We start from the raw sequence: 22,274 nt of genomic DNA, 5'->3' as shown, positions 1-22,274 counted from the left end.
TGAAGTTAATTTGATCTTTAGCAAATGGTAGTGGTACAAGTAGAATTTCCTTCATTATAATGAAATAATGATTAGTTTGTCAATTTGTGAGAAGAGTCTCTAGAGAAGATGTGTGGTGAGAAGTTAGACCTGCTGCCTTAGCTATTATTCTTTGTTTTTTTTTAATGTGTTACCAGGGATTGAACTTAGGACCTTGAGCTTGCCAGGCAGGCACTTATGCCACTGAGCTATTGCTGAGACAAAATACCCAATTTGCTTGGTGCTCAGTATGTACAGATTTCATTCCATAATCAGCTGGCTCCAATGCAGGGTGGCATGGAAGAGGGGCACCACAGAGGAGAAATTGTTCATGGTAGAGCAGCCAGGAGGCAGCTGCAAGCAGCAAGCAGCTAGCCTTCTTTTCCCTTTTATTCAACCCAGGCTATAAGCTGTTAGGGTGATGCCACTAACCTCAAGGTAGAGCTTTCCATTCCCCACATCCAGAACTACAATAACCATTCAGTGGACTAATTCAGTACCCACACTTTTAATTCCAGGGTCACACCCTTAAGTCACATTCACACAACCCAAATCCAGCCACCTCTGAAAAGCCCCACCTGTACAATTCATAATACCTACAGTTAGGGGAGCACTTGTTTTTTTCACAAATACTTAAAGCTTTGATGGTCTTTAGGATTTTACAGGCAGGACTTCTATTAGTGCAATGTCTGTGATAGTGTCCAAATCCGCTGCTGCCAGGAAAGAAGATGCTGGGCAGAGATAGGTTTGCTGCACCAGGAGAGTGGCTGGTACAGGACCTTAGAGGAAGAAGGTCAGGTCTTTCTCTGTTCCCACTGCTTTTCTGCATTCCCACCTCTCTCAGAAGGCAGTACTTCCAGCTCTCCTCACACTTCTGCTCTGTGGAAAGTGGAGTTAGGAGAAATGATGGCTCCTCATATCTTACTGAGTTCGTGATTTAACTCATTCCTGGTTGTTTTCTTTTCTTTCAGTTTTCAGAGGGAAAAATGCAGAGCCAATGATAGTGAACTTATTCTATAATACAGTTCCATTACAAATTTGTGGTTTAATATTGGGAGCTAAGTCTATAATTTTTACAACACTATCAGAATTAGTGACTGTGTGTTGGAGTTATTCCTAGCTCAGTAATTTCCTCTCTTAGTGAAAACCAACAGAAGAACTGAAACAAAGGAGAAAAGGCTTTCTCAGCCTGGTGAGTCATCAAGCCTGAATATAGGATGTTACAACATTTCACTCACATATTTACTGAATACTGCAAGGCATTATTCTAGACACACCAGTAAATACCACAGAGGTTATGAAGCAGATTCCTAAAGACTTCCTACTTGTTCCTCCTGCCCTGGTCTAGTCAGATGAGAGAGACCATCTGAAGTTAACATAAGTTAACGTTAGACAGTGATAAGTGAAGTCAAGCAAAGTCCAGGAAGTTCTGTGAGGACCAATGACTTGGGGCTTGGTAAACCTTAGAGAAAATATCTGAGAAGCTATCTGAGTTTAACCTGCAACTGGAAATAAAATGGAATGAATCCCAATGGCTTGATTTAGTAAGATACAGTATTTCTAAGGAATTTACATTAAATGACCCTTTGAAGAATTCCTTAAAGAAAACAGTGTATCTTGTGATTTGCATTTAATTTTCAGCAATGAAGAATTGTTGATTTTCAAATGGAAAGCTACAAATAAAAACAGAATGCTCTAAACAGGATGATATCTTTTGCTTCTAGAGACTGTCCATATACTACAACAATGCAAAAGTAATAATAACTGAGATATTTCCTGGCAATTTTGGAGAATAAGGTTAGCATTGAGATCTGTAGGATACCACAAGGTACATGTTACAGCTTCAAGCAACACTAGAGAGGTGTTTCAGAACAGTAAGAATGAATTAAATCATATAGTAGGACTCATAATATGTTGCACATAATGATTTTTAAAGGTGAAGCCTGGGAGGTACCACATTAGGAGGAATTTTCACTTGTTAGGCATTGTTTTCTGATTTTGCATGACTAGGGTCATGAGGTGCACATGTTTAGTGAACTTTTAGTTTATGTCTGAAATGTCACCTGATTGATTAGACAAGTTTCCCATCATATATGAACTCCTAAACAGCCCTGTGTAGAAATTTTCCTCTTGAGAAATGAGATTTAGCTAAAGCTATTCCAGGAAGATGGTATAAATGTCATGCAAGTCTACAATGACCATGAAGTGTTTGAAACATAAAACATAAGTTTTGGCAAAGCTCTTATGATCCAATGAAAAAAGGACAGGAAGACAATTGTTACATTTGCCCTGGAGCTTTAGCTACTACTTTTCTTTCCCTGTGAAGTGGAAGCCACAGCTTGCATTTGAAGAGAAATAAACCCAAGAGATACTTAAGTCTCATTCTCTCCATGACAAGAGTAGAACACATGTGTGCCCTAAAAGGCCTGAATCCTTAGAATTTAAAGGCTGTCTTGTGGGAGATTTTTCTGGGCACCATTATGATCATGCTGTTAACTTTTACAATTCTACAGTTCTCAAAAAAATTTCTCAACACTTTCAACAAAAAGTACACTGTCACTGTGGGATTTACTGTCTTTGCACTACATGGCTTTTGGGGAAATGTCTCTGGCTTTTCATTGTCTTTTAAAATCTAATATATTTCAACTTCACTGGGTTTGGCTAAGTTTCCTCCATGGTGCCTTTCAGTGACATTTCCCTGAATTAGATAAACATGTCTGTCTTCTCTGTTGAGCTGTCGTGTTCCTTTTTACTTGGGTTTTGGGAATTGTAAATGATATTAGGTATTGTGTGTTTATACTCCCTGATGTAATTATAAATTTCAATAGAGAACTTTTAGTGATAAAACATTAGTATGTTTATTGCACAGAGCCTCACTTTCTTCACCATGAAATGTAGAAATTGATATCAAATGAATTGAAAATTCTACAATTCAGTAAAACAGAAAGCTATAAATGACTTAAAAATAACATTTATAAAAAGAGCTAGAGAGAGGACAGTCATAACTGTTTTTGTATAACTACTTCTTTGTAGTTATTTCAGACTTGGCACATGGTCACAAAGATGGTACAGTCAGATGTTCACTCTAGCATAAGTGTGACATGAAGAACTTTAAAACAATCTAAATGCCCATCAGAAAGGTAAAATAAGTCCTGACAGAGTCCTGCTGGAAAATGATATGCATTTTTTTGGTGCATTAGGCAGCTTCCCTAGTGCTGGAACAAAATCTCTGACATCCACAACTTGAAAGCTAGTTTAATTTGGTGCTTGGTGTTAGGGGTCTCAGCGCCCAGCTCAGTCCCAAGGTAAGAACATCATTGCAGAAGGGCATAGTGGACTAAAGAAGCTTGGTTTGTGGAGGTTGGGAAGCAGAGCAGGTGAGCAGTGCCCGAGAGGAAGGAAATAAGGGCCATGTCTCCAAAACCCACCCAGATGCATCAGATGTGTGCTTTACTAATTCCCCAGTCAGCCCTCAAGACACTGAAAGTGACAATCCAGTTTTATTGCTGCAGTTGAAGTTTGCCAGAAATGGCTGTGGTTGGACTTCTGCCTGGACAAATTATGTGCTTTTCATTTTTCAGGTGTGAGCTGGGAAGCCTTCTGAACTAATGAGCTAAAGAACCCAAGGGTGTAGATTCCAAGGACTCTCTGCTGCAGCACCAAGGGTGGAAATTGACAGGTCACAGTAAGATTTCAGAAAGCAAAGCACCAACAAGAGACATTATAATCTTCTTGAATCCAAAAAAGCCAGGCAGAAAAGGTTGGAACTAGGATGTGTTTCAAATTTTTCCAAAGAAAGATCAGATTCTATAAAACAATTCTTTTAAAATTCTGAAGGAATAAAGGATAAAGGAAATTATATAACATTAATGGTAAATTCAAAGTAGAGCAAAAAGGTATTTTGGAGATGGAAGAGCTTAGAAAACATAGATACAACTTTTGGAGGGGATGGTATAATATTAATGGTTATCAAAAACAAAACAAGATTGTTGAAGTGATACTCATTTTTCCTTGTCTTCCCTGACAAAGTTATCCATAAACAAGACCAAATTTTTTAAAAGAGCAAGGCAAAAGGTCCTTGACATCCCCAAAATATACGGACACTGCAATCGATAATTTCTAGTTATTTTAAGATTTATCAAGATGTAATAAATTATATCTCTAGGTCACTAATCTTCAAAGTGAAGTGCAAAATACAGAAAGACACTATAATGTATCTGGTGAAATGTGCAGTAATATTAGAGCTCTGTCTGTCTGTCTTTAAATAGATGAGCTTAGAGTTTACCAATGCTTAATATGCTGATGTGCTCCCTCTTTCTCCTAGGATCACATGTGACATGGGAAATGTCTTCATGTTAATTCTGCTTGTTACCTGATGTGGAAGCGTTGGCACTGGCATGCATTAGCTAGGTTGCCTCCAGAGCACCAAGATGTGCACAAGACTGAGTGGCCTGGTTAAGGGGAGTCTCAGCTCTGATCTTAGATACAAACCTGTGCTCCTCCTTTGTAATGAGATGACAGTGATCTGTGAATCTGTAGTGTCACAAAGCTTAAAGAGTTGTTGAACTTTAAGATAAACTATAAATTTCCTTGTAAAACTTAAAAATTCTACTGTTGATATACTGAGTTATCAATTGAGTAGTAATTAGAAATTTAAAACACTAGCACACTGATCCCTGAAATGTAAAGGTGTTTCAATAGATGCCATTTTGGAAATACAGACTGGGAAATGTTTCCATCATTATGTTATTTCTGAAGCCAAAAATGCCATTTGTCATCTATAAAATGTCTTATATCTATAAGATTAATTTATCCTGGAAATAAAGAATTCTAATGTATTTATTAAAGGAAATTCTAAAGACAAATTATAAGCTTTGAGTTATATCTTGGAAACATAAAAATGAAATAAATGTCTGATAATTTTAAGGGAAAACTGATACTGATAAAGGGAAATGTCAAAATTTCATCAATAAAATCAAATCGGCAATCAAATTGTGTTGAAAATTAAAATTGTGACTCATAAGCACAAATGATATCCCTCATGTATCTTATATGTTAATTTTTGTAAACTATGATTCACAGCCATGACCATCATTAGAATCACAAGTCAAAACTGACTGAATTTAAAATCCGACTTCTAAATCTCTGCATCAAGATTTAAATCAAAAATTTTAAATTACCCAAAAGGTTTTGCCAAGGCCAGTGTGTAGGAGCTTTCTTGTCATACTTTCTTCAAGGAAGTTTAGGACTTAAGGTCCTACAGCTAAGTTTTTAGTCCATTTCAAGTTAACTTTTGCCTATAGTGTAAGATACAGATTGCTTCGTTTTCTTGCACATGGATATCCAGTTTTTCCAACCCCATTTATTGAAGGGTTTTTCCCCTTTTCAAGTGTGTATTATTGTTATCTTTAAAAAAGATTTGCTGGTCATTTAATCAGGGGCTTATTTATGGGGTCTTTGTTCTGTTCCTTTGGTTTATGTGTCTGTTTCTATGTCACTACTATACTGTTTTGGTCACTGTTATTTATAATGTAGCTTGATGTCAGAACAGGTAATGCCTCCAGTTTTGTTCTTCTTCCTCAAGATTGCTTTGGGTACTGGGAATCTTTTGTGGCCCACATAAATATTCGAACTTTTGTTCTTTTTCTGTGAAAAATGCAATTAGAACTTTGATATGGGCTGCATTGAATCTGAAGATTAATTTGAATTTGTGGATCACTTCAGGTAATATGAATATTTTAACAGTGTTAATTCAGAGAATCCTTGAAGTAGAATGCCTTTGGATGTGTGTCTGCAGCTTTTAATGGTCTTCACTGTGCACATCTTCTTCATTAAATTATGTTGGCACAAATGTGCTTTATGACTATTTGGATACAACATCAAAAATCTAAGCAGCAAAAACAAAAATAAACAAGTCCTCATAAAGTTAAAACGCTTCCATACAACAAAGAGGACAAGCGTAGAATGAAGATACAATTTACAAACTGACATCTGGTAAGGAATGGATATCCAAAATAAAGCGGATATGCAACTCAGTTGCAAGAAGATAACCCAAGTAAAATATGAACAAAGAACATGAGCAGACATTTCTGAAAAGAGGACACATGAGTGGTCAAGAAGTATATGAAAACATGCCCAAGACCTTTGTTAAGACTTCGCCTCACACTTGAGAGAATGCTTTCATGAAAGAGACAAAGAATAGTAAGTGTAGGCAGGGATGCAAACACAAGGAAATCCTTTACTCTGCTGTTGTCTGTGGTGTAAATTAGTATGACTCAACTATGGAAAACAATATGGAGTGTCATTAAAATTGAAATTTAAAAGCACTACTAAAGCAGTTCCATTTCTGGTTATATATTCAGAGGGAATAATATCAGTATTTCAAAGATATATATGGACTCTAATATTTGTTTCAACATTTTTCCACTGTGGTCAAGATATGAAAACAACTTAAGTTTCCTTGACAGATGAATAGGGTTACACACACACACACACACACACACACACACACACACACACACACATACACCATTACTTAGCCTTACCAAAAAACAAAAAAAGGAAGTCCTGCTATTGGGACAACATGGCTAAATCTGGAAAATGTGCTAACTGAGAATGAGTAGGCATGGACAAATGTGACAGGGTTTCATTTTTATGTGGACTCTAAATAACAAACCCACAGAAGCTGATTGATTTATCAGAGGCTGGGATGGGGAAGAGGAATTGTAGAAAATGGATTCAACAGTCAAACGGTACCAACTTCCATTACCAGATGAGCACGTCTGAGATACTGAGTGTGCCACATGGCAACTGTAGTTAACCAGACAGTATTGTGTATTTAAGTTTTCTGACGTCTTCAGTGTTCTTATTACTAAATTAAAAAAAAAATCTGTATGCTGTGATGAATGTGATCATTCAGGTTGACTTTGGCAATCATTTCCCAACATAGACATATATCAAATCATCACATTTAATACCTTTCACATATGCAATTTTTATTTACAATCATATCTCATCAAATGGGAATATTTTTAAATAATAGGTTATATTTAATATTTTTGGCCCTGATCGAAGTATTATAAATTATTTTAATAAGGAAAATTTTCTGAATATAAATATAGAACTTTAAATTATTTGAAATACTACAAAGATTATGCTTTTGATCTGTTTTAATTAAAAGTTATGACAAATTAGTACCATTTCCTGGCATAGGTTTGCTAGACTAAAAGTAATAGAAAACATGGCAGTATATCAATACCTAATAGGTCTAATTCACAAATTTCCAAATGAGTGCTGGAGATAGTAGACAACCCAAGTAGCCATTTGAGGCATTCACATCTTTCTCCTTCAGCAGAGGAGGCACTGATGAGTGAGCATTGCCACTTTGGGTTATGTACAACATTTAAAATGTGTCACCTTTCTGGAGTGGCTTTCAGCTTGCAATATTGAGAATAAGGGTTATTCAGGATTGAGTGAGTGGGTCAGATCAATGTATGGAAAATATTGAGTATTGATTTGGCTTTGAAGAGCAAGGTATTGATTGACAGTTAATTCAGAAGTTAAATTTTCAGAAAACCATGGCATCTAAGATGTAAGAGATACTTAATTTAGAAAACAAGCACTTCAAGTTGATTTTAAATATCTGAAGGGCTTATGCTTGTTTAGAGGGTAAGTGGTGCACATGAGGAAGACTTTTAATGCTTACAGAGAACGGAGGTTTCTGTGTGTCACAGGATATAACTGCTACCTACCAAGATCTTGCCTTTGGGCTGGCCAGAGAGCTCAGCAGACTAAGTGCCTACTGAAGTTAGCTCAGGGATTGGGGTTCAATTCCAAGCACCACTTGCCATGTGGTCCCCATCTCTGGGCACACTGAGCCAGCCACTGAAACTGGGCATGGTGGCACACGACTGCAATCCCAGCACTGGGAAGACTGAAAACAGGAGGATCACTATGAGTCCAAGCTGTGTAATGAGACCCTGTACCAAATACATAAAAAAATCCTGTCTTGTCTTAGTCATTTTGATTTTCTACTTAGTAAATGAAAAGTTTTTTATTTATTTTTAGTAGTTGTAAAGTTATTCTTAAATTACATATAATAGCTAACTTTCCATAAATTCTAAACAGAAGCCGGGCTTATCACAAAAACAGATGTTCTGCAAAATGATAAAACATTGTTTCTCCAGAGCACCATGTTCCTTCATACTAACACTGCCTTTTTGGAATTTATTCCTGGATCCTTTGTTCTGTAGTTCTTAGTTGAGCCCTTGTGTTTCCCATGCTCATTTGGGAATTATGGCTGGGCTGGCTTTACATTGGAATGGTAGCTCACTGCTTCAGATTCTTGGAAGTAAAATAGATAGTTCATGCATGAAACACACTATATTCTTAGGGCATGGAAGCTGTCAGGCACAGTTGTCATTTGACAGAGACAGGAGGCAGGCAGGCAGGCAGATATATGAGTTTTGGCTCTGGCCCTGAGTAGGTGAAGAGCTACTGGATGGCTTGGGAAGAAACACAATGTTTGTAAAACTGCTGTACTCAAATATGCTATGGAGAAGAGCAGTAGATGCAGGCAGAACAAGCAGAAAGTCACTGCAGTCACCCAGGAGGGAGGGAATAGAGGGTCAGGCCAGGAGAGAGTGACAGATGTGCTGAAAATGTGCATGCACTCATCAAGAAATAACCAATAGGATTTGCTGACAGACTCAAGGCATAGTAGAAAGAAAGGCCAAGAATGGTATAAGACTTCCTTCCTTCACTGTCTGGTGAAGGAAGCAAGAGGAATCAGGATAAAATGATTCAAAAGTTTTGAGATGAAAAAATTAGAAAAATAGGTTTACTACCAATTGAGGAAGGTTAAAAGGGTAGCAATTGTGGCATGTGGGCTATAACCAGTTTTAAATCAATGAAACAACTAGAAGATCTGTAGAGAATTTCAAGTGGGTACACCTTTTTTGCCCTTTAGATCATTCAATGGCTCTCAGTGCCCCAAATTAAAAGATGTTTTCATTAGTATAAACAAAATGTTCATGGAACCACTTCTAAAATCAGCTAGAATTGAGATCTTCTAAATTTTCTAAATTTTTACAGAATTATTACATCTGAACTAAGCTGAGCTCTCTTGCTGGAATTACATAAATGTATGTATCCTCTGTATGTTAACATAGTGAAAGATCATGTTGATTTTTGAGTTAAAGATTTGATAAAAGCTTCATGTGCTTTACACCTTGAGTGCAGTATTTCACTTGACTCTAATTCACAATTTTCCAGCAGGCTAAATATTTTACATGCAGAGTTAAATACATAAGAATATTAAATGCAATACATTTGTGACAGTGTAATTTGAGACAGAAACATTCCATCACATTTACATAACGCTGAGCTCCAGACAGCACTCAAGCTTAAGCCACAAGAGCAGGAAATGCACAAAGGTGTCTTGGTGGCTTTGTCCGGGGAGGGGAAGTGAACAGCAGTGAGGATCTACTCTTTCCCTGGGAATCTCCCATATTCTTTAAAAATAACTTTCACATTTTCATGGAACAGAGTCTTCATTTATAAAAGCAAAAAAAGAAAAAGAAGTTAAGGGGATTAAGATATATGCATTGCCAGTGTTGTTCCATTTATTAACACTAAAGCTTTTCTTGTTTTTGTTTTTTTTCCACATTTTAGTTTGCATTTTCCCTGGATACAGTGAGTTACAAATTGTGTGCAACATGTAGGAAAATTTATCTGGCAATTTCTCAGGATCCTGACTAGTCTACATGACTAATTAGTGGAGAATCTCAGATGCAGACTACCTTTTATGTCCCTTGAAAGCCCAAACAAGAGATACCTAAGTTGAATATATTATCTCTGACTCTTAGATAAATATTTAAGAAAGCATAGCTTGGAAACTGCCCGAGAGTAACTTGTAAATTCTCCTGAAATAAGGCACAAAATTTGAAATCAATTCTAGTAAGGAACAAATTAACATAAAAATGGAAAAATAAACAATTCAGAACCAACATTCTTGGGCTAATCCAATGAACACAATGATAAGCTATAATATGCAAGAATAAAATATGCAATTTGATAATGATATACATATTTTACAATATATACACACTATACACAAACATGCATCATTGATTTACACCAGTACAGGCAAAATTGTTCATCATACTGGCATCTAATACAAAGACAAAGCATTCTCTGAAGCGTGCTTGTCTGCCTTCATTCAATTCAACTTCCCTAATCGCCTTTCTTCTTTCTTTCCTGTTTGTTGTTTATCTCCTTCTCTCATTGTATCAGGTTGGGGTAATATATCTGCATTGGGTGCAGAATTAAACAGTGCACCCAGCTCAGTAACCAAGATGAAAAATATTTTAATGTTGTTTTCATTAGTGTGAAGTGCACCCACAACTCCATGGTAAACATCAAAATTCAGGGTAAAGACTGGATTCACCAGAACCAACAGGAAAGAGCAGCAGCGCTGACCCTGTCTGTACACACAATGCCTGAGTTTTTCTGCTGTCACCTTAAATTATACATCCGTGTGCTTCCCCACTTTGTAGGTAAAAACATAAAATAAATCCATGCAATGGCTTATTTTGTCCGTCTTAAAGCACAGAATCCCATGTAGCAGCCTCCCTTAATTAAAGCTGTAGGTCTCATTTACACAAACATATGAGACTGAGATCATTTATAGATATAAAATGTTGAGAATGACTCCATGTATAAATTATTTTACTGAAAGCCCTTAAAGATAGTGGGTAGGTTACACCATCCCAAGACTAAGTTTTTAAAAAATATACATAGATCGCTAATCTTTTGAGGAGGGATACTTTATGAGACTGAGACTGATCTCTTTCAAAGAGGACTTCAGTAATTCAAATTGGAAAAACTAGGTATAAAACCAGAAGGACAGCTTTTTAATTTAATTCCCAAGAGATTAGCAGAATGTCTACTTTTCTATGAGTTACTGTAGATTCAGGTATGGATCCGGACCTAAGTAGTATTCAATGGGGAAGGAGAACAAAGAAATGTATTACAATGAGACCAGGCATAGAGTAGATAAAGAACATTCAGTGAAAGAAGTAAGAATTTTAGGAAAGAATCCAGTAAGACATCAGAGTAACAACTGATGCAGAATTTGAAAATGAGTATTAAACAGACAGTAAAAAAGGCATGGGAAGAGTGAAACCTTCAAGAAGAGATGGGATGAGGAACACCTGACATGTATGGATGCTAAGGCCTGTGAGAGAGTCAGGACTATGGGTGCCTGGAGGGGTCACAAAACCAGGACCAGTGCCTGGTACAGAACAGGTGTTCAGTGCTTTTTGAATGAAAAGAATGAATGAGAAAACATAAACTGAATGTAATTCCACAATGTAGAGACCTTTGAATGCTAGAATAAATAATTTGTATTTGAGATAAAATCAGACACTTAAAGGCTTTTGAGCAAAGATGAATCACTATCAGTGCCATGGCAAGGGAAGATTAATTTGCAGAAGGGGCCAATTAGTTAGTTAGTTTAGGAAGCCAATAATAAGGACATGAATTACAAAATTGGAAGTGCAAAGGGAAAGGAGGGGATAAATTGGAGAGATGCTGCAGAGGTGGAATTGATAGTTAAAGCAATTAATTCACTGGTAAGAAAGATGAAGGCAGTGAAAATGACTCCTTAATTTCCAGCCTGAATAATAGGGAGGGCATTAGTGCTTTTAACAAAAGTAAAGAACACAGTGAGATAAGCATCAACTTCAAAGATAATTAGTTCTAGGTTGGACATGCAGCTGGCAGGACTCTGGCAGGGCATCTAGGTGGAGATGTACGGCAAGCAGATAAGTGTTGTTTCCGTCCTAAAAAATAAATGCTGTCACCACAGAGGGATGCCACCCTTGCTACTTGATGTGCTTCTCACTTAACCTCTACTTTTTGATCAATTGCATATAAGGAGCAAAGATAGGAAAAGCATTTTTTTCACCAGTGTAGAGACATTTAAGAAAATCATGCATATATGTCATGCCTTGTCATGTTATATTACATATAATACACATAGCATCATAATACATATAATACCAGTGAAGGTGCTAAGAAATTTAACCTATCTAAGTGTGCGTGGAGCTCTGGATCCTCAAAGTTTCAGTTTGAAGGTGACAGAATAAAACAAGTGACTTTCTTGACTACTGCACCTCACATTTGAGGTGCATCAGAATCCCCTGAAGAGCTCGTTACTATTCAGATTTTGGGCCACAACTCCAGAGTATCTGTTAGGTAGGACTGAGGGAGGTCAAGGAATGGGTAATTTTTGTATGTTTCCAGGTGGATCTGATGTGGCCACAGATAGAAATTTTGACATCATTTAGCTGTGGGCCTTTGTGGGGGGCTCAATAACTCCAGGCCTCCAATCCTATTGCAAGTGGGTTTCCGGGTTCCTCTTCCTGTACCTCTGTTGAGCTAAACTCCTAATTATTCTTACCCCACCTGTTTCCCATAAGTCTCCTGCTATGCCCCAAAGGTGGAACTTCCTGTCATAGCCCGGTTGCCTAGTTACTCGTGCCTTTTACCTGCCAACGTCATTTCCCTATGCCTACACTATATATACCCAGTTTCCTTTGAATAAACGAGACTTGATCAGAATCCTGTCCAGTCTCCATTCTTTGTGTCTCCTGTCCCTTCTCATCCCCACTCCCCCATAGGGTCCTCATTGACTAAACCACAGGTCAGGACAAGTGGCACCCAATGTATGGGGTACCTGGTATGGAGGATTCAGCGATGGAACCATCCGAGAGAGTCTGCAAGAGAGAAAGTAAGACGCTCGTGCCGCAGTTGCCTGCTGTGACGTCTGAACCTCAGTAAGCAGACGGAACCCCTTCTCCCTTCCCTTCAGCAATGGGACAGGCATTAAGTGAACATGAGATATTTGTAGAAAGTTTGAGCAAAGCATTAAAGGTGCAAGGAGTAAAGGTTAAGGTTAAACAGTTATGTGAATACTTTCAGTTTATACATAAGGTGTGCCCTTGGTTCCCCTTGGAGGGTACAATTGATTCTAAGAGATAGTTACAAGTGGGAGATGCCCTCCAAGATTATTACAGGGTCTTTGGACCAGAAATGATCCTTGTAACTGCCTTTTCATTTTGGAATCTTATTAATGAAATTCTCCAACAAAGGCACTGGGATACCCTGGTTAAACAGGTTGTTTCAGAAGGGGAACCAATCCTTCAATTATTGGCAAAAAACACGCCGGCTCCCCCTCAGGCAGACTCTGACTCTCTCTCCTTCTCCTCCGAGGAGGACTCAGAGGAGTTAATGACTCTTCTATATGCTCCCCCTGGCAAAGAGGCTGCTACACCCATTGCGACTTCCGAGCCGCCCACTGCCCCCGAGGTTCCCAGTGTATACCCTGACTTGCCCACCCTTCAGAGTCTAACACTTAATAATGGTGGCTCTGGGAGGAAGCTGTTGATTGGAAAACTCTGGGTGATGAGGCTGTTAAATACCGCCCGCTATCCCACAGATTTCACTTTCTCAGAACTTAAAGGAAAAAGGGGCATCTTCTAACATGATTAAGGGGCTAGAAAATAAAGTTAGAGACCTCCGAAAACAGATTCAATTAGAAAAACAATGTTTTAACCTTGCCCAAGAGCTTGCAGTGATTCACAGTAAGAGGACTGACCATGAGGCATCCTCCATTTTGCCCCCCCCTTCTCGGCCAAATCTTAAAAACAAAACGGCCGCCAACTGGGCATTTCCGGTGACCGAGACACAAAGGGCAGGAAATGAAGGGGAACAACCCCAGACTATTAGAATGCACACACCTTTTGATCTCAAACTGTTAAAAGAGTTAAAGGCTGTCACACAATATGGCACCATGGCTTCTTATACACTTACTGTATTAGACTCTATGACTCAGGGATGGCTCACCCCTAAAGACTGGTATACGTTAGCCAAGGCTGCTTTGTCCAGTGGAGATTACTTGCACTAGAAGTCAGAGTATCTAGAAAATTGTGACTCTATAGCCAGAAGAAATGCAGAGGCTAGAAATGGTTGGACTTATGAGATGCTAGCAGGTGTGGGGGACTTTTCCACCACCGAAGCTCGATCTAGGTATGATGCAGGCCTGTTTGCTCAGATTCAGCTGGCCACGACCGGGGCATGGAAAAGGCTGCCCTCCCATGGGGAGGCTACTACTTCCCTTACAAACGTGAAACAGGGCCCAGAAGAGCCATTTCCAGATTTTGACCATCGGGTGCTCCAAGCCGCTGAGAGACTCTTCGGTAGTGTAGAGTCTAATTCTGATCTAATCAAGCAACTGGCTTTTGAGAATGCAAATGCAGCCTGCCAAGCTGCGATACGCCCTCATAAAAAGGGATCTGACCTTTCAGGTTACATTCGTCTCATAGGGCCAGCCTACCAACAGGGCCTTGCCATGGCTGCGGCACAACAAGGGTTCACCATTAGGCAATTCCTCTCCCAAAAGGATAAAAATAAATGTTTCAATTGTGGAAAGACTGGTTAAACAGGTAGATCAAATCGACCAGATAGAGAATGACCTCATAGATGATTCCAGGGACTCAAGTGCACCCTGAGAATATTTTTGTGTTTCCTTACAGACAATGAGTCATCTACAATGGATCCTACCACTGGGAGTTTTCCTAGTTCTGGTCAAGACCATCGATGGCTGCTTTGGGACACCAGCATCCAAGGAGGACCTACTCAAATCCCTTTATGGTAATCCGTGTGATAGTAAAGGAGGCACATCCTCAGAATTACCCCCCCAATATGACACAAGCCTTGCAGGCACCAGTGGTGCTCCCTCTGGCAAACTCTCCTTAATGGTGGGCTTCCAACAGACAGATTATGGGTCAAAAGTAGCTCACCTTGCCATCCAGGTAACATCCCAACATGGAAAGCAGACTGGTTGGAAATGCTATATTAAATCAAAGATTGTGCCCCGCAGCGAGGCCCCTTCGACGTGCCCACGGGAATGCACTACTTATTATACCCAAATGCATTCTTCATGCTACATGGAAATCGGAGAATGCCTGGGCCCTAACAACCAGACTTATTTCACAGCCACCTTACAACGCTTACAGCCGGCTGCTGCCTTGGGAGAATGGTTGACTATTCCCCAAATCTTGGGACCCAATAAATACCTACAGGCTTTGTGCACAGGCATGATAGGGAAGCCAGTTTGCTGGAGCCAGAGCACCCCCATTCATGTTTCTGATAGAGGAGGGCCCCAAGATTCTCTCAGAGAACATTTTGTAGAAAAGAGAAGAGATTACAAGAGATCTGGGAATGAATGTTCCCAAAGATCCATTACAATCCCTTGGCACTCCCCAAATCACGTGGAGCTGACAGAGATACTTAAACCTTAGACATTCCTAAAGCTACCCATCTTAGGACCCCTGATAACCCTCTTACTTCTGGTTTCAGTTGGTCCATGCATTTTTAATAGGCTAATGGCTTTCATTCGACAGCAGTTGGATGCGGCCTTGATGAAGCCTATTCAGGTTCATTATCACAGGCTTGAGATGGCTGAAAGGGAAAACTGGGCTGGAATACAACCAGCTTATGATGATGAAGGTCTGGAGACCTCTTAGTTCTCCCACCCTTGGTGAGATGGTCAGGCTAGCCAGAGACAGGTAATGAGGGGCATACACGAGACACCACTCGCCGCCTAAGACAGGAACGGGACCTTTTGCCGTCCCGGTCTCCTATGATGGGTAAGGTTTGAGTCGGGTCTGTGTAGAGGACGCCTTGACCTAAGACAGGCACTGCCCTCTCAAGGGAATCAGCCATTTACAGAAGCAATACTTTACGTGTATATATAAAAGTAAAGGGGGACCTGTGGGAGGCTCAATAACTCCAGGCCTCCAATCCTATTGCAAGTGGGTTTCCAGGTTTCTCTTCCCCTACCTCTGCTGAGCTAAGCTCCTAATTCTTCTTACCCTGCCTATTTCCCATAAGTCTCCTGCTATGCCCCGGAGGTAGGTCTTCCTGTCATAGCCCGCCTATGTCACCTTTTACCTGCCAATGTCATTTCCCTATGCCTCCACTATATATACCCAGAGTTTCCTTTGAATAAACGAGACTTGATCAGAATCCTGTCTTGTCTCCATTCTTTGTGTCTCCTATCCCTTCTCATCCCCACTCTCCCTCTAGGGTCCTCGTTGACTAACCCGCGGGTCGGGACAGGCCTTAGGTAAACCATTTAGCACTTTAGGTATAATTTTCTCATCTATAAAGTAGAATGATTAAGCTGGAAGATTTCTACATTCTCCTTCAGATCCATAATTGAGATAAATTTAATGGATAATGGCCAGAAACAATTTAGGGAAACAAATTCTTCTCAAATAGCGCCTCTTAAAATGGCACTAATGTGTAATCTTAGTTGATAAGTTTCTCATTTCACCACCATTAGGGTGGCATTGAAAGAAAGTATTAGGTGGATGTGGAGAAATTAGAACCCTATGTTCTACTTGTATGACTATAAAATGCTGGAACCACTACAGAAAGCAACTTCTCAAAATAAGTGAAAATATAATTATCGTGACTTAGCAATTCCACCTCTGGATAAAAACCTTGAAGAACTGAAAGCAGGGAATCTAACTGGCATTTGTCCACTTATGTTCCTAGAAACATAAACACACAGCAGACATGATTTAGAAGTAACTTAAGTGTCCACTGATGAGTCGATAAACAAGCTGTGGTCCGTGCATAAACTGGGAGAGGACAGATTTAAAGATGGAGAAAATCTTGACCCATGTATAGCACAGATGAGCCTCCTGGATGTTGTACTGAGTGACATGAGTCACCAAAGGACAAATGCTGAATGATTTCATCTATCTAAGGCACATAGAACAGTCAAAATCACATAGGCAGAGTAAACTGGTGGCTTCTGGGGGCTCAGGAGGAGGAGAAGTGAACAACAATTGTCCAAAGGGTGCAGAGTTGTCACTTTGCCAAATGACAGGAGTTCTGAAGATGGCAGGTGGGGATAGTTGCCCAACAGTGTGAATATACTTAGTAGCACTAAGCTGAACATTTATAAATGGTAAATTTTATATTATGTATTCTTTACAACATTTAATATATAAAATTAGACATCTCAATAATAATTTGTGTTGCATGAAATATTAAAATTATTAGTGTGACTCACTCAGATTAGATTATATTAGGAACTATTTCCTTATGGCTTAAAGGGAAAAGCTCTATCCTTAGGTATGGTGCTCTTTAAAAGTGACTCTGTGCTTACCAATTCCAATATCAAGATTATGTGCAGTCAAAGAAAGAGAAAATGGAAGAAATGGGTTATTTCCTACAAAACAAATCATAAAGAAATATGATTTTACATTGTTATATATTTATTGCACCAAAACACTATCAAAGCATTCAAACAGTATTCATTCTGTTATTTTTCTGGCTGAGCTGGTGCCAGATTACAGAGCCATAAAAGATTTTGCAATACATATTGATTTAAAATAAGGAAAATAATAGTTATGGATATTTAACAAGAAAGGAGGAATTTGTAATCAGAAGTTTTAGTGCCCAAGATGACAATTAATCTGAGAAATGTAAGAGCAAAATTATATGCTAATAAGCAAGGCATTTATGCTTTAGTTGGGGAATTAAATTCAGCATTTGAGAAGAAGGAAATCAGCACAATGCTGAATACATAAATCAGATTGAGAGGAGAAGAAAAGGCCCTTTGGAGGATATAAAAGGAGAGCCAGGAGCTAGGATAAACAGGATGCAAATGAAGCCTGCATAGGTGCCTAATGCTACCCCTGAGGAAAGGAGATTAAAGATTCAAAGTATATGTTAAAGACCTACAGCTTAGTATAGCAGAAGAAAATATGACACTAAAGTTCAACTTTTCCATTAACAAATACCTAAGAAAAACATTTGAAAAAAATTGGTGACCTTTGGTATATATCATCTACTAGAGAGTTTGATTTTGTGGAAGCATTGTCTATAGGCATGGTCTGAGGGATCAAAGGATGGCAAATAGTGAGTAGCTTTAAGACATACTACAAAACCCTTTAGCTTTTCCTATCTGCTGCAGAGTAAACGCTGTTCTTTGCAGACACTGGTTAGCACCACAAGGGCTGGCTTGGTGTACACTTGGGCATGGGGCCTCCGAGCTGGTCCTCTGATGGCATCTGCTTGCCAGCACATCTGTTCAGCTAACAGTGACAGTGCAGATGTCGGCACCCAGGAAGAGGAGAGCTGGAAGGGCTGAGGGTGGAGTGTGTGTGTGCCTCTGCTTAAATACAGAAAGGAGTCCTGAATGGTGGAGTAGCCTGTAGAATAAGAACCGAACAAAGGCAATGCACTATCTATGTATTTATTGGATTAAAAAGTGGATGAATATAATGGAACCTGAGGAAACAAAGTTCGACCTCTTTGTTCGTTGATCAACCCTGGGGACCTGTAATGTTAGACTTCTCAGGAGAGCTTTTGTGCTTGAGTGCATGGATGTGCCATGAACCAGGATGCACTGACTGCGACAGCTTGGTGCTCCCGCCGCGGGCTTCCTAACTTTCCAGGTCACCACACTGTGGGGCTACTCAACAGTTTAAAAGACCAGCTAAATATTCCTCCCATTAATAATATTTTAGAGTTCATCAATTTCATTTCCACAATTGAAAACATACGGATGAAAACTGAGGGCCAACATGACTGTATAACCTTTCTAATCCAGATAGTTTTTGCAAATATTTTTGGCTATTCTTTTCATGTCTCTCATTCATTTAGTTATAGCTTTAGGACTAATGTCCAATTAGCAGGTTCAGATGCTACAAGGCCCCGCAGGCATGCATCCTCTGGCAAGGCTGCCCTCTGCCTACGTCCTCCAGCACCTTACTTCTTCTATTAGAATTCCTCTCAGTTTCCTGCATGTGCCGTGATCTGCGTGTGCACCTTCATGCCTGCCTCCTGCCCTGCACTAACCGCATCCCCTTTCACTTAATTAAACCTTCCAGTTTAGCATCATTTCCTCTCGGAAGTTCCTGCTGACCTCAACTAATCTCAGGCCCTGGGCTAAGCCAGAGGCCCTTTTCTGTGTTCTTGTGATATCTTGAACAGCTCTGTGGGGCAGCTACTATTGGGCATTTCATTGAGTAGCCACTGAATAAATGTTTTATTGATAAAAGAAATGATTGAATGAATACATGAATTAGAATTGAAAGTGGGTAATTATAGAAAGAATTGGAGGAGATCTGGCTTTCATCGTTGATTAAATCACTACATAAAAGATTTTTTAAATGTTATGTTGTGTCGCTGCTAGTGTTATCTTTGGGCACATAAAACTCTTTAACATTTTTATGAAATGCATTCTTGTATAAAGAATCAGTACACATACACATATTTTTCTCGATATCTAGATTAACTTTAGTTGTACTACACATCGCTTGCTTAAAACTAGACACATTCAAATTCAAGTTAAAAAACTGATTATGTAACCCAAGAAGTTTACACTTCTAGATTCTCTCTTTGAGGAAATATCTAATCAAGACTGATTTTGATTTTAAACATCCATGTAAATTATTTTTTAATGAAATTACCTTTTAAAAATGATTTTAAAAAACCAACTAAGCCCAGACATTAAAAAAGCAGGGCTACTGAAAAAGATCCCTAAGTCTTTTTCATCCTCCCATTGGTGCAGGTCTCTTTTTATTGTGTGATTACTGACACAGACCTGAAAAGTATGATTTCTGCAGAGGGAAAAATATGTCCGAGGGAGCTGAGCTCAGAGCTGTAGGGTGAAGTGCTAAGGTGAACCATACATTGTTTGTTGGCAAGGGAACAAATGTAGCAAATCCACATGGCCAGCTCCAAACCCAGTAGTGTGACAGCCTGGGCTTGACATTTTTATAGCCCAGAGCTTTTTAGTATTTTGTTTTGTTTTTTCCCCAAGGAGAGTTCACTTCGATTATTTTTTATAACAGAGGCCTAATGTAGATTTTAAGGGCCTTCACCCAGTTAGTTTATTACTAAGTTGCTCGCTGAGGCTCAGGCTCCTACACCCTTCTGCTGCAGGCTCACGAGCTGTCATTTACTTGGTATTTTCACTCAATGCCAAATGATGTAACAGAAGGAGAAAAAGCAAAGGTAGAACCAGGAGACAGAACATGGGTATGGAAAGCACGGCTCATGAGTCTGAGGTACTACAACCAGGACTCAATATCTGTAAAGCTGTTTCACCGGTGAGATCAGTTCCCTGCTTGATACGCACTTACTTCACCCTGCAGTGAGTACTCGGCTACTGCCCGTCCCTGCCTTGCCGAGCTGTGGGAGGCAGTGGCCATAGCTTCTCAGCAGCTAGTAAGATGAGTCAGCAGGCTGCTGGCCTGCCCTTGACAGGGAGGAAGAGGTGCCTTGCCCCTCAGTGTGTGCCTGATAACACATGCTTCCTGCCACTTCCCATCACTTCCCTAGTAGCACCCCTTTCCTGCAGCGTGCAGCCCATACTGTCTTGTAGCACAAATGCACAACACCCTGCAAACCCCAGCATTTCCAAGTCACTGCTTAAACCCTCATGATACAGATTTGCATAGCCGTTTTTTGGGCCAAATTTCCCACTCTTCTCCAGTTCTCTGGACTTCCCATATTGCTCTATTGCTCCCTCAACAGCATGATCCCTATATTCAACAAGATCACAGAATTTATTGTTCTAATAAAAATACTCTTCAGAATAAAAGTGAATGGAGTGGATACTTCTGAGCAAACTAGAAAAATTGAGTCTGTCTCAAGCCAAATAGGATCTACAGCCACCTTAGCTATATGCTCTACTTTTTGTTGAAATTGATTCATACTTTCTTTCTCCTTTGGGAATAGGTTATCTGTGACTTTCTCATACGTGGTGGCTACTTTTCTTTGCTACAACACTTGTGCTATTTGGGCTGGATCAGATGTAGATATCCTTCTTGCCTCACTAGCTGCTTGTCTCCGTAGTCCTCCAGCTTTGAAGTTGGTGTTATTGATTATACTCCACTCCACTCACTCTGGCAGCAGTCACTGTGTCGCTCCTCCAACCATGTTAGGCTTTGACTTAGTTTGCTGTCATCCCTTCAAATACTAGTTCTTGGTTTATGCTTGGTGATTTGATTATTCAAAGAGACATCCTTTCCCAGGGTCTGGTTTCTCAGTCTCTTGGCTTCCTCTTTTTGTCTTTTCTCCTATCTCAGCCACCCACTCCCACGTCATATCATTTTTAATAGCTGTACTATTTTCGCCACCTCTACTTCAAATGTGCCGTCATAAACCCGACTTCATATCACTTCCAATTCTGTCATTCTGGCTCACTGACTCCAACCATTCCTCAATGCCAGTCAGAGCTCCAATCCTTGCTTCATGCAATTCTTTTATTACTTCCAATTCCCCCTCTGCCTTCACTTCCTTCTGCTACAGATCAGACCTCACAGTCCATAACACAGATCTCTGCCTTTTCCTGCCTATCCCCTCAACTCCCTTGCGCCTACTCCTCTCTCCTGTATTTATCTGCCAAACACGAGGTCAGGGGCAGTCAACCCTCTATTGATTTTGTGTTACACTCAGGTAGCTGAAGATGACTAGGAAAAAAAACCTCACAATCACAGTGATAGGTCATGATCACTGTTGAAAAGGGGCTCTTAGTCTTATCCGAAAAGCACACTGGTCTACGGTCTCTGCCAGTCTCCACAGCTATCATCCTACCCACTCTTGAAAAATATCTCCTAACTCTATTTGCCACTTAAGCTTGGATGATGACCTCAGTCTTGTTTGTTTGAGTAAACAAGCAACTCTTAGCTCCCAGTGTGCTCTGCACAGTGCATCTGCCAAGCCTGCCGCATGTCTGCCCTATGAGCTACTGCACTCTTCCTAGGGATGAGTTGCCTTCCTGAGTCTAAGATTCTCTACTTGTGTCTCAGGACTTAGCTCCTGCTCAAGTTCTCCTGTCTCTCTTCTGCTTCATGGATTTCTTCTTATTTTATCCATCTCTTTAATATAGAGATATTGTGTACATCTTCTTACATAAACATGTGTTTTCCCAAACCTCACATCTGGCTCCCGGAACTCCTTCATTACTCAGCATTTCCTACCAGCAAAACTCCTCTAAAAAACTGTATATTCCCATAATCTACTTCTTTTCATCTAATTCATACTTAGCTCAATCTAATTGTAATCTCTTCTCCTTTCCTTATATTAGAATTATCCTTGTCAAGGTCACTGGTGACTGCGGGCTATCAATTCTATGATTAATTCTCAGTGTTTATCATCACACT

At 39.7% G+C, this 22,274-nt stretch overlaps 1 protein-coding gene and 1 long non-coding RNA gene across 3 annotated transcripts in view; one reads left to right on the top strand and one right to left on the bottom strand.

The window, feature by feature from the left end:
• Positions 1-22,274, bottom strand: part of Grid2 (glutamate ionotropic receptor delta type subunit 2) — a 1,592,033-nt gene that overhangs the window by 225,477 nt on the left and 1,344,282 nt on the right. The gene's annotated exons all lie outside the window — the stretch shown is intronic.
• LOC111812452 lies at positions 12,826-15,578 on the top strand. Its single transcript, XR_002817957.1, has 3 exons — positions 12,826-12,857; positions 14,616-14,733; positions 15,486-15,578. It is a non-coding gene; the product is annotated as an uncharacterized LOC111812452 (long non-coding RNA).

Source organism: Octodon degus, unplaced genomic scaffold (assembly GCF_000260255.1).
Source record: "Octodon degus isolate 3935 unplaced genomic scaffold, OctDeg1.0 scaffold00125, whole genome shotgun sequence".
NCBI classification, from domain to species: domain Eukaryota; kingdom Metazoa; phylum Chordata; class Mammalia; order Rodentia; family Octodontidae; genus Octodon; species Octodon degus.
The sequence above is the reverse complement of the archived record's forward strand: the minus strand, read 5'-3'. Positions and strand labels throughout refer to the sequence as shown.